Below are 13,311 nucleotides of genomic sequence, written 5' to 3'. Positions count from 1 at the left end.
GGTAGCCAACATCATTTTTTTAGACAGTTATGACATGCTATGCTCCATCGAGAACTATTTTAAACAGCATCTTTTTACCACAGAAAACATATTCATATATATTCAAACCTTAAATCTGAAGGGTAATGATGTTAACTATCCAAATGAAGTCAATGTGACATGCCATGAGAATTTGTTATGCAAACTGGATCATTAGTTTATGACAACACTTCAGTTTTGTCTCGGAAATATAGATTGTTTATTTTCACGTCTGCTTTACTCACAAGCAAAAACGAAGACTGCAACGTTGTTTGTCAAGTAAATGCATCCAGATGTTTGTTACATTTGTTCAGAACATATTCCGTATTTGAAGACTAAGAGGGGAATTCACTAGGAACAAACTGTGCCCACTAAAAGCCATGTTTATTTGAACATGCTGTCTGCATTAATTTGGCAATTAAGGAATTATGCAAATTAGGTAAGCACAAATCTATCACGCAAGTCAGTTCTGAGTGCTCGTTTGTTGAGGATGCGGCAGAATACGGCAGTCTGCCTTGCTTTACTGAATACTTTGCTCACTAAAAACAGTCTTGATTCATAGGGAGAAATTTATGAAACTAAATTTTATAATCATTGTGAAAAATAAACAAATCTAGATCTAGATCATATACACATCTCATATATTATGCAGTCAATGATGTGGCTAGTCGGAGAGGCTCTGCTGTGGTCACTGGTTGTGCTCTTTGTTCTAAACCCATAATTGCTCCTGGGTTTCCGGTGTGAGTGTTATGGCTAGTGCGTAGACAAGCTAATCCTTTAATTGGGTTAAACAAATAACAATCCCCCCAGGCAAACGTCACACCGTGTGTCGTGTAATGGAGATCCTAATCTACTCAATCACGCCGACCCACAAACACATGCGCACACATGCTGCCATAACACTGACCAATTCAGCTACTGGATTACCAAATACACAATCAGTTATTCTGCTACTGTCCAATGAAAATATACAAACATTGAAAGATTTTTACTGGAGACATGAAATTGTAGGTCTTAAATTAGTCTTAAATTCCTATGCAATTTAGTTCTTTTGTTTATGAAACCTAAGAATTTAAGTATTTTTAAATTAAAATAAATGAAACATAAATTACGGTCCCCAGAAAAAAACTTTGCATTGGATTCATTGTCACGGTAACTGTGATTCTCCTTAAAATTTTATAAATGCAGTAATGTATAATAAAAATGAAAAAAGCATCTCATATTAAAAAGCTAAAATATATCAGTTTGATACAATCCTCCTTTTTCCTGAACGTGGAAGTCTTGCTCTACTGGAACAATGCTTTACATTTCCATTCTCTGGTGTTTATAGTCAAATTACCATTTTCTAAGTCAATTATATAATGTTATGAAAGTGGTTTCAAAAAGCACTTGGTGCCATAGTTTCACTTTACAGGGCCGCAGGGTCTTTTTGCACCTGTCATAGTTTAATGAGGGGGAAGATGACATGAAAAGAGATGAAGGCACATATACACAGATTCCGATCGAGGCGAAGTTTGGGGGATTTTGTCCACAAAATTATCCACAAGTTTCCTATGCCCCATGAGGCCTTGTGTCAAAAGTGGGAGCATCTTCCGGTTCAAAGTAAACAAGCAGGACGTGACACTGTTCATTTAACAGTTGACAGGATTGACAGGCAAATGAAGCCTTGTGGAACACCGAGACATTCCTCTGACTGTTTCGTGAAAAGAATCAAAGCTTCGAGAGTGTCGAAAACAGCGCGATCTGGTGGTTAGTAAAAAGTTAGCCTGTTAAGCTCCGTCTGAAAAAGCATTCGCCACAATTTCCATAAATCGACTCATGGTATATGCACAAATAAAAGCCTAACTGTTGAATTTCTGACTGATAAATTAATTTACCCACTAAACAGTGCCATTAAATGCCAGTACGAATATCAATGTGATGTAATAGAAGAATAGTGTACACATATATTAATTGTGTATGGCAAATATTTAATTTTCCTGAAATTCTTCATATTACTTGTATGACTGGGTATTTAAAAATGTAATTATTAAATAAGTCCCAATGAAAATGTACTCATTAAATGTACTCATTATCTCAGTAAGTTCTGGGGGTCGAACATTAGGACATGCAAAGTGAATCGCGCACATGACTGGACAGAATGTGAAGGTTCTACGACAGTGATTTCTACGTTAACGAGCCTCGAGCCTTCATCTGGCATGCGCTTTAACACAAGCTCTGATATCTCGGATCAAATATCATTTCAGTAGTTGACCGTCATTCAAGATTTAGCGATCCAAACTTGCTAATGATGTGGGAACACAAATTCGAACAGCGTATGTTGTCCCTAAGAACCATAATGACATCTTTCCATAAGGTGTGCAACTTTACAAAGTAAACAATGGTCCAAAACACACCTCTTTGCTAATTATCACACAAAATACCACTGGTACACTACGTCCGCCGCCTCACTGGAAGTTGTACCCACGTTCTTTTTCACAGTAGCACCCCCTGGAAACTTGTGGATAAGAGTACATTATTTTAACACATTACCCTGCTGAAAAATCCAGCGTAAACCAGCATGGATTCTGGTTTGTGCTGGTATAGTGCTGGTCCAGGCTGGCTTATGCTGGTATAGTGGTGGTCTAGCTGGTGAACCAGCATATTTATGCTTTTCTCAAGCAAACTGTAGCTGGTGAAGCTGGTTCACCAGCATGGTCTTGCAGGGTTAAGTGCGAGTAGGTCAGGGTAAAATCTAAAATCTAAATTAAAAAAGTGTTTAAAAAAATAATTAGAAAGTAATTTTTTGCAGTGCTGGCCTTGACCTTTTAACCCTAGAAAGAATGGCAATACCAAATATGACAGTAATTTTTAAAAAAGCTTCATAAGAGATATTATTACAGGTTTTTCAGGATTTGTTATGCATGTTTTGTCATTTCCATGTAACACATAGTGCATAATGTTCTAGAAAACGTAACAGACATCAGTAAGCATCAGATTAGAGAAATAATCCCTTTTAAAATCATCACAGTTCTTCGCATGCACCTTGTGTTCTGAAAAATACATGCTGCTTAAAATAGTCCTGCAAAATCAAATTGTTGAGAGTATGTGGCTGCAGCTGTCAGTCACATAAATTACCTAGAAACATACACTGTTAATAAAACTGTGATTTCATTCAGTGTTATACCAAACATTATTGCAACAATTCATCAAATTAAAAACTGTTTAAAGTGTATGTTGAGACTGTAATCATTTACACTGATAGCCTTTGAAATGGCCATTGAAAATGTACTCACTAGTAATTCACATGACTCCAGTCCATTAATTAAGACCATAGACAGCGAGGCAACTGACACATTCAAGACCCAGAAAGGTAGTAAGGACATCATTAAAAAGTCCATGTGACATCAGTGGCTTAATCTTAATTTTATGAAGTTACTAGAATACATTTTGTATGCAAACGTGTCAGTTGCGTTGCTGTCTATACAGGGTCAGAAAGCTCTCGGATTTCATCAAAAATATCTTAATTTGTTTTACAAAAATGAACGAAAGTCTTATGGGTTTGGAATGACATGAAAGTGAGTAAGTAATGAAAGAATTTTCATTCTTTCATTACCATATTTCGGTGAAATAACCCTAACACAACATTAACATACAATAACAGCCCTAATTCTAAAAAAAAAAATACTGTGATGTCATCCAGGTCACCGAGCCTAATTACACCCTTGCAACTGCTTGCTCTCACAAAACCACATGTCTCTTTGTACTCATATATGCAGCAAAAATATCACACATACATACACCATACACACACACTCTTGCATGAGCTCATAATATCAGTCATCTGTGTTTCTGGTTTATGTCCTGTGGGAAGATCTATAATACAGAACAGACCGTCCCAAATATCCAGCACCAGGTGCATGTATGTGTGTGTGTGTATGGCCAGAGGGAGAGCCCTTCACGGGCAGAGTAAGTGTTAGACGCCGAGTTCTTGTTAATTACGTGTCACTTATGCAACAAGTTTCACACACTTCCTGCTGCCAATAACACAGGCTGTCCCAAACACCCAGCCAAACAAACAACACGACACAATCGCACGGCACATCCGAGCACACTAACGACACAGCCATATAGCAAAATGATACTTAATGGATGTTAACAAATTGGAATCTTATCGTAAAGTGCTGCTGCTTTTCATGTAGAATCACGAATCAGTTGAGGGCAACAGCAAGATAAATCACACCGAAGCAATGAAAAAGAGCTGTCAGTTGCACAAACAGAAAATGCTGTGTTGCAACAACGGTATCTAACAATTACTGTACACAATGAGACAAAGGAATACTCTGAAATTAAGAAAAAGCCAGAGGAGAGAGAGAGAGAGAGACACGGGTGAAAAGGTGAAAGAGAAGGAGGGAGAAAGGACATGAGAAACCATGACTAGACCACTGAGGCTAGTGTGGTCAGCGCCTGGTGTGCAATACACACTTATTCTTTAACGTTACCTCTCTCCCACACACAGAAAGACACACACTGAGTGCATCACTTACTCTCACACAATTGCTTCTGCACTACGTATTGAAATACACATTTTGTGTGCTTTTTTGAATACGAGACAAAGAGTGTGCAAGTGCATGTAGAGGAAATATGACTAGGGCTGTTAAAGCATTGGTTTACTCCTGAAATAAAATATTGATGATTGATGATGATTTATTCACCCCCTTGTCATACAAGATGTTCATGTCTTTCTTCCTTCAGTTGAAAAGAAATTGAGGTTTTTGAGGAAAACATTCCAGGATTTTTCTCCATATAGTGGACCTCAATCGGGAAGGTCTTAATTTGCAGTTTCAGTGCAGCTTTAAAGGGATCCAAGCTGAGGAATAAGAGTCTTATCTAGCAAAACAGCCATTTTCCAAAAAAAAAAACAATACTTTTTGCACTAGCTCTGCAATGCGCGACTTTACGCATTGTGTAATCATGTCGGAAAGGTCACTCACGGTTAGTTCCTCATCTGTGTACTTCGGTTCAAAAAGATAGTGTAGGTCAAAAACCTCCATCTCATTTTCACCTCAAACTTCAAAATCGTCCGACATCATTGCTTTACCTTTATTTTGAAAGGGTGTTTGCCTTTCTGTGCATTTTCACTTTGTAAACACCTACGTCACATGTGACCTTTCCAACGTGATTACGTAATGCATGAAGTCAAGCTAGTGCAAGATGAGCATTTGTGGTTACATTTTTCTTTTTTTTTTTTTAGAAAATGACTGATTGTTTCACTAGATAAGACCCTTATTCCTCAGCTGGGATCATGTAGAGCCCTTTGAAGCTGTACTGAAACTGCAGTTTAGACTTTCAATCTTCTGCTCCCCATTTAAGTCCACTACATGGAGAAAAATCTTAGATAATAAATAATTAATGGTTTGAGTACTCACGTTTTATTGGCTGTGCTGGATTCCAGTTGGAATTCCTGCTCAGTTTAAAGTAGGGACTTTAGAGGACGCAGAGCATTTGTGTCTCACAGTGTAGCCATTTGCAACACACTTGGCGAAGGGAGTAATGAAAGAAAACATAATTTCTTTATTATCTTCACCTGGATTGTTACCATGACAACACAGCATGACATTTGCTGTTTCTAACAGCTCATTATTGCTGTTAATAAAGTACAAACATATTATACACAAAGGGTTAGTTCACCTAAAAACGAAAATTCTGTCATTAATTACTCACCCTCATACCGTTCCAAACCTGTAAGACCTTTGTTCATCATTGCAACAAGTGCTTTCTGACCCTGCATAAACAGCAACACAACTGACACATTTAAGACTCATAAAGGTAGTAAGGACATCATTAAAATAGCCCATGTGACATCAGTGGTTCAACTGTAATCTTATGAAGCCACAAGTATACTTTTTGTGTGCAAAGAAAACAAAAATAACAACTTTACATTCGTTTTCTCCTCCATGTCAGTCTTCAACATACTGTGGTGCTACTGACGCAGGAGCCAGCGCTCTGACGGAGAACCTGGATGCGCTTTATGGTAGTTGCGTTGCAGTCTATGCAGGGTCAGAAAGCTCTCAGATTTCATTAAAAATGTCTTCATTTGTGTTGAAGAACGAAGGTCTTTCGGATTTGGAACAACCTGAGGGTGAGTAATTAATAACAGAATTTTCATTTTTGGGTGAACTATCCCTTTAAACTTAAAATGAAATGCATGTGTATCGTATAACAGCAAAACAAACCAACTTGTATTTTTCTCTTTATAAATTCATTTGAACTCTCACGCCGTCTATTTTCAAAATTAATAACAAGGACTTACCAAAAGTATTTACCTTGCTCATGTGAAAATGGTTATCTTTAAATAGCCGTGACATGCACTCTGTTGGAACATTAAGGGAGAACTTCACTTCCAGAACAGAAATTTACAGTACTTACAGTATTTACAGTAGAAATTTAATGTACTCACCCTGTTGTCATCCAAGATGTTCATGCCTTTCTTTCTGCAGTCGTAAAGATATTGTGTTTTTTGAGGAAAACATTTCAGTGCCTGCAGGTTTGAACGCCCAAAATGTAGTTTCATTTCAGCTTCAAGGGGCTCTAAACGATCCCAGCCGAGGAAGAAGGGTCTTATCTAGCGAAACGATCGGTCATTTTTTAAAATTATATCTAAATTTATATACTTTTATATACTTTAACCTCAAATGCTTGTCTTGTCTAGCTCTGTCAAAAAACTCCCATCTCATTTTCTTTTTTGTATAGGGCGTTTGACCTTCTTTGCATGTTCACTTTGTAAACACTGGGTCGGTACTTTTTCAGCGATGTAGGACAATTTTAATGTTGGAGGAGAAAATGAGATGGGAGTTTTTTGACATTCCCTGACTGTCTTGTCCTGGATTACACTGAGAAACATATGCACATGGCGGAGCTAGACAAGATGAGCATTTGAGGAAAATGACATTGGTTTGCTAGATAAGACCCTTCTTCCTTGGCTGGAATCATTTAGAGCCCTTTGAAGCTGCATTTAAACTGCATTTTGGACATTCAGACTCGCGGGCACCATTGAAGTCCACTATATGGAGAAAAATCCTGAAATGTTTTCCTCAAAAAACATAATTTCTTTACGACTGAAGAAAGAAAGACATGAACATCTTGGATGACAACGGGGTGAGTACATTATCTGTAAATTTTTGTTCTGGAAGTGGACTTCTCCTTTAATTTAAAACATCCACAAATGCCTTTCAAGGGCACCAAAAAAAAAACAAAAAAAAAACAACTGAATTATTCTACTTGCAATAATACAGAAACTCTCCCACCATCTAGCTTTAAAATGAATCGTGAGGACTCAACACCTTGGGTCACTAATCATAAACAGTGAATTTATTTCCTTGAAGTGGCCATCGCATGTATCCTTTGCTAGTGACCTTGTGGTCTGTGATGAGATTAATGTTGCTTGCATTAGGGAGCATTCCATTCCTGCAGTGCCCTTCAAAAGCACAAACACATTGTTTGGAATTTGCCCAGTTCACCTGAACTGGGATTGTTTTGTATCATTATTTTCTGTTTTTGTGAATTTCAGACAGCTGTCATTATGCATTGGGGTGGGAAAGGGTGACTTTTATCAGATTAATAAAAGACAGATACAGCTGTACGGCTTCTCTCCAAAAACAGACGAGCTTCTGGAGGTGTGCCATGGGCGAAGCTAAAAAAAAAATCACAAAAATGCGCAGCTTTTGTGTAGCGGTCATGTGTTGAGGTCAAAAGTTTACATTCCACCTTTGAGAATCATTAAAAATTTAAATTATTTTACCAAAATAAGAGGGATCATACAAAATGCATGTTATTGGTTATTTATTACTGACCTAATTAAGATATTTCACTTAAAAGGTGTTTACATAGTCCACAAGAGAAAATAATAGATGAATTTATAAAAGTGAACCCGTTCAAAAGTTTACATCCCCTTGATTCTTAACACTGTGTTGTTACCTGAATGATTCACATGTGTGTTTTTGTTTAGTGATAGTTGTTCATGAGTCCCTTGTTTGTCCTGAAAAGTTAAACTTAAACATGTTAAACATGCAACTATTACAGAAGGTTCAAATGCTCACTGATCCTCCAGAAGGAAAAATCACGCATTAAGAGCCGGGGGCTATTCTTATTTTGCCTAAATATCTTTTTTTTTTTATTTAGTACTGCCCTTCAGAGGCTACAGAAGATACTTGCATGTTTCCAAGAAGACAAAATAAGTTAAATTTACCTTGATCTTCAAAATGCATCATGTTTCCTTCTGGAGCATCAGTGAGCGATAGAACCTTCTGTAATAGTTGCATATGAGTCCCTCAGTTGTCCTCAGTGTGAAAAGATCTCAAATGATGAGATCAAATGATCTCAAAATCATACAGTCATTAGTGGAAAGGGTTTAAATGCACAAAAATGATGGAAAACCAAAGAATTTGTGGGACCTGAAGGATTTTTCCAAGCGCATTAATGGGCTTGCTTTTTGTGCACAAAAAGTATTCTCATAGCATCATACAATTAAAGTTGAATCACTGTCACATGGACCATTTAAATGATGACCTACATTTCTGTGCCTTGACAGTGGTAGGATGGTTTCTGTCCTTGGAGGGTAATAAAGCTTTTGATTTCATCAAAAATATCTTAATTTGTGTTCCAAAGATGAACAAGGGTCTTATGGGTTTGGAACCACATGAGGGTGAATAATAAATGACAGAATTTACATTTTTGAGTAAACTGCCCCTTTAATGTGAGCACGCCCTCTTCCTGGAGAAGTGCCCATTTAAGGGATTCCACCCTTTATGGCGTCATACTTGAAAAAAGTCTCTCTGAAACTTATACTGAAACTCTGAAGGAGTGTCTTTGGTACAGAAACACTCCATCATACGTCCAGCACATTTTTTTTTTTTTTTTTTGATACTTTGGTCATGTTTAGCATGAGAATCCAACTCTTTAGCAGTGTAAATAAAGTCAGAATGCATGAAATCACATTAGACATACCCTTTAACCAATTTGTTTAAACCCCTGATTTATGAAATGAAACACTGCATTTCTCTAAGATGAAATAATGGTTTGTTCTGCTTTGGAACTATTTTTTTGCCAAAACAGACAAAGTAGCTTGATGAATATTGTACCTAAACTGAAAAATTACTGAATGTTAACGTTTATAGCATTAAAGCAATTCCGCATTTGATACTGCTTAATCAAATAACTGTTTTATTCCGTTCTGTGTGAAATGTAAAACTTATTAGAATCATTCCTCTTCACTGCTTATGAGATAGTTGATTTGTGTTATTTTGCACATGACACAGTGTTGCATTTCAAATTAAAAGACGTTCCGCTTCATAAAAATGTGTTTCTAGATCCTGCAGTGCTTTTTTTTTTCTCTCATTCCACTTTCCTGCGTCATTTGTTTTTGAACATAAAATGTGCTTGGTTTCAGTGCCATTATTATTCAAAAAGTCTGCATTCTTAGATGCTGAAAATGAATCATCATTTATTGTGAAATATCGTCCGATATCATTAGTAAAGTCTGAATATCAGCAAAACATTTTAACGCATGTAAGATTCAGTCCATAAATTGTGCATGAAAGTTGTTCCATTATAGAATTAGTGAAATTTTTCATGTTTGCTTGTCGAGTGGGCTTTGACAAATACAGAAACTGTTGTGAGATGTAGTGAGATGAGTAAAAGGCGCTGCATAAATTTACGCTCTTTGTCACCCACACAAATTCCTGAACCTAATAATTACACAAATGCCTATTATTTAGTTTTCTGTCATTTAAAATGCCCCTTTTTCCTTTAAAACGATTAATCATGATTAAACATTTTGGCAGTCCTAAATACACCTATAAGTCTTGTAAATGCAGTGGAATTATGATGGATAGATTTGTGAATAAGCTGCATATGGCAAACATTCTTGAGCATGTATTTACAGAATATACTCTCAAGTTACAACTGTTACGGAATGTGTGTATTTTTATGACACACATGTTCATCAACACACCAAGCGACTACAATTTGAAGTGTGAAACTCCACCAGGTCATGACCTTATATACGAATTTAAATCAGCCTTATTCATTTAACATTGCACTTGTCATCTACAACTCCACATTTAAGATTTATGACATTTAAAGTGTATTTAATAATAATTCTTGTGTTTCAAGAATCCAGAAGCATTTGCCATAAGTGTTGCAATTCCCGCGCGCTGCAAGAAAATGGATCCTTAATGTAACTAATTATCATTTAATTATTATTAATTCAAGTTTTATGGCTGGTTTGTGATGCCTGAATGCACAAAGCTTTGGAAGCATCTGTTGTGACAGGAATAGCGAACCTAGAACACGATCATTCTTGACTTTGTCTATTCAGCGTGTGCTTTCCAGTAATGCTGCCGTCTAACCGTATGACAGTGCTACTTCTATTTTAATGCAGATACATAATCACAAGCATTTATGGTTAAAAAGAAAAAAGAAAGTGTGTCAGTGCACATTCAGTTTTGTTTGTCTGAGTCACGGTGATGATTCTCTAAACAATGACTGCACTTTAGCTATAAGAGGATGATCCAGCATCCCTCTGTCTGCCTTTTTGTTCCTGTTATATCTTCTGTTCTTGTGTTTGAACATTGCAGAAAGCCAAATATACACATACAGTGTTGTGTGATCATGAGCGTGTGTAAATTGTCACCCGTCGTGTCTCGCCTCCACAATAAAATCAGCCCATCTGGGATTCTTGAATATGTGTTTCATTGCTGATGAATAGAGTGCAAATACATGTAGAGATGCTGAGACAAAGAAACCTGAGGACAGACGATTGAAAGAGGGTTTAGTGTGAGCTTAATGCAGTTTAGACTTTTATATTTTTATATCTGGCCATTCTAAAGAATCTTTTCTGCTCATCAATGCGTTTATGCATTTAGGAAAAACAGTAATATTGTGAAATATTATTGCAATTTAAAATAGTGGTTTTCTGTTTTAATATACTTTAAAATAGAATTTATTCCTGTCATGCAAAGCTAAATTTTCAGCATCATTTCACCAGTCTTTAGTGTCACATGATCCTTCAGAAATCACTCTAATATGCTAATACGTTTTTATTCAGGATTCTTTGATGAATAAAATGTTTAAAAGAACAGAATTTATTTACACTACCATTCAAAGTTTGGGATCAGTAAATTGTTTCTTTCTTTCTTTCTTTGAAAGAAATTAATATTTTTATACAGCAAGCATGTGTTAAAGTGATAAAAAAAAAAAGTGATTGTGAAGACAACTGTTTTTAAACTTTGATAATATACATATTTTAATGTTTTCTAAAGAAGTCTTTTCTGCTCATCAAGGCTTTGTTTATTTGATTAAAAATACAGAAAAAACAGTAATATTGTGAAATTTTATTGCAATTTAAAATAGCGGGTTTATATTTTAATATATTTCAGAATAGAATTTATTCCTGTCATGCAAAGATGAATTTTCAGCATCATTACTCCAGTCTTCAGTGCCACATGATCCTTCAGAAATCAATCTAATATGCTAATTTTGATATGTAATAAACGGTTGTCATGCTTATTTTTTATTTATTTAGTTTTGGAACTTGTGATACTTTTTTCAGCATTCTTTGATGAATAAAACATTAAAAAGAACAGCATTTATTTAAAATTGAAATATTTTGTAACAGTATACACTGTCGTTCAAAGTTTGGGGTCAGTCATTTTTTTCTTTGAAAGAAATTAATACTTTTATTCAGCAAAGATGCGTTTAATTGATAAAAAAGTGATAGTAAAGACTATATTGTTATAAAATATTTCTATTTTGAATAAATGCTGTTCTTTTTACCTTTTTATTCATCAACAAACCCTAAAATAATATCACAGGTTCCAAAAAAAAATAAAAAAATAAAAAAATAAGCAGCACAACAGTTTCAAGACTGATAATAAATCAGCATATTAGAATAATTCCTTAAGGATCTTGTGACATTGAAGACTGGGGTAATAGCTGCTAAAAATTTAGCTTTGCATCACAGAAATAAATTCTATTTTAAAGTGTATTGAAATAGAAAACTGTTATTTTAAAAAACAGTAAAAATATTACTGGTCCCAAACTTTTGAACAGTGGTGAAAATGACACATAAGAATGATAAACATGGAAGTTTTGTTGACACAGAACATCATATATACCTAAAACAGGTACTTTTTAAATGCACTACAAAGGCAACATCTGTTTAGACAGGAATCACAGCTGCATGAACAATATTTAGTTCAGTGTATCTGCTTCTTGTTGATTTTCGTGCACAGCTGACAAAAACAAGAATGTCATGACAACAGCACAGAGATGCATTTAGAGCCAGTTTCACAACACAGTGAGTCAGTGGATCATTAACATGAAAGACGTTTAGTTTAGTCATTAATATATTCTGTTAGTATACTGAACAAAAGCAGCAATCAAGGACTATTATGAATATTTAGGAGTTATTATTCCGTTGTTATAGCTTTCCTTTTGAAAATTTACCATGAGTATTCCAAAGATTAACATTTATTTAAAGGCATGTTATTGATTTATTTATTTTATTTCTGTGTTAAACTGGCTCCTGAAACATTTAGGTTCTGGTTGTTTGGATGTTTGTTGTATAGAGAGGACACTGAATACCCTTCTATCCTTTTACAATCTGAGATTTACAAATAACACGTTCAAAAAAGTTTTAATTAAAAATACAATGGGTTAAGAATCAGCCTCACAAGTCATGAATCTGAATGTGTTTTTGTGGCTGTCACTGAAGAAAGACGACAACGGCAACAAAAAAGCAAACTAATTGCATAGTAAGAACAGAATGAGAAAAGATCGAAACTTGACAGACGCCACCTGATGAAAGAAGGAAAAAAACAACAGAGATCAGATATGGATGATAATTACTGGTGATGTTGTGTTTGTGTGTGCGCACGTGTGCGTGTGTGTGTGTTGGAGGAGGTGCTGAAGAAGAAAGAGAGAGAAATAAAGAGAAACTGTGGCAGCCGTCTGGCACATAGACCAGTCTTTCATCTGCTGCTTTTAATCCTGACATGGTCCACATTCATGATAAAGCTTGCGCTTGCATAACCAAAACAAGAAAATTCATAATCATAACACTAAGCCTTCTGACCATCTCTAAATTTAGAGAGGCTTTAAGCAAACTGAGAAAGAGCAAGAGGAACAAGCTTAAATTGACACAAATGTGCCAGAAAATAGATATGCAGTGTTGAAACACCAAAGAAGTCACAGTTTTGAATTAGAAAAAAATGTGTCATTTACCATTGGTGCCCCCTCAAAAAATTACACAAC

The sequence above is a fragment of the Labeo rohita genome, chromosome 16 (assembly GCF_022985175.1).
Source record: "Labeo rohita strain BAU-BD-2019 chromosome 16, IGBB_LRoh.1.0, whole genome shotgun sequence".
Lineage (NCBI taxonomy): Eukaryota > Metazoa > Chordata > Actinopteri > Cypriniformes > Cyprinidae > Labeo > Labeo rohita.
This window is presented reverse-complemented; position numbering follows the sequence as displayed.